The sequence below is a fragment of the Thermobia domestica genome, chromosome 1, assembly GCF_964235325.1.
Source record: "Thermobia domestica chromosome 1, izTheDome1.hap1.1, whole genome shotgun sequence".
Taxonomy (NCBI): Eukaryota; Metazoa; Arthropoda; class Insecta; order Zygentoma; family Lepismatidae; genus Thermobia; species Thermobia domestica.
Genome location: NC_137454.1, coordinates 40,780,792 through 40,781,490, shown reverse-complemented (window position 1 = coordinate 40,781,490; position 699 = coordinate 40,780,792). Strand labels below are relative to the sequence as shown.

Genomic DNA, 699 nt, shown 5'->3' with positions numbered 1-699 from the left:
TTTAGATTTCTGGGCTTTCAGCATCTAAGGCCATTTAGCCCTTCACGTTTGAGGGATGACGTCCCTCGGCGAGCACACAATCCGGGGAAAGGGAAGGAAGAAGGATGGGGGAAGGAAGGAAGCGGCCTGGGACCTATAAGTTAGGTACCACCCCAGCATTTGCCTGGTGTGAATGAGGAAAACCCAGGAAAACCTCATTCAGGGTGGCTGGCCTGAAAAAGCGTTTTACACTTTTTCGACCGAGTGCCCCCACCGGGAATCGAACCCGGGACCGCTCGCACCGAAGGCGAGAGCGTTAGCGACTACGCTACGCGGGGCCACAAACTTTGTACTTGTTGGGTGCCTAATCTTCTTACTGAAGAACATAAAAGGCAACGGATGGGCAGCGCATTTGAATTTCTGACACGTTGTCATGATGATGACGAGAACTTTTTATCGCAGATAGTCACGGGCGATGAAATTTGGGTTGCTTATGACATCCCTGAAACGAAACGGCAATCCATGGAATGGAGGCACACTTTGTCTCCAACAAACGTTAAACCAAAGCAATTCTTGACACTGCGAAAAGTCATGTTTTGGGACAAACAAGGCATTTTTACCACGAGGCGCAACAATCAATAAAGATGTTTATTACGAGATGCTTAAGAAACTGCGCCGTGTAATAAAGAACAACCGCAGAGGAATGCTCTCCAAAGGTGT

At 48.5% G+C, this 699-nt stretch overlaps 1 non-coding gene across 1 annotated transcript; it reads right to left on the bottom strand.

Annotated features, from left to right (window-relative positions):
- Window positions 1-244: 244 nt before the first annotated feature.
- Window positions 245-318, bottom strand: TRNAR-UCG (transfer RNA arginine (anticodon UCG)). Its single transcript has one exon. It is a non-coding gene; the product is annotated as a tRNA-Arg (tRNA).
- Between the last annotated feature and the right edge of the window lie 381 nt (window positions 319-699).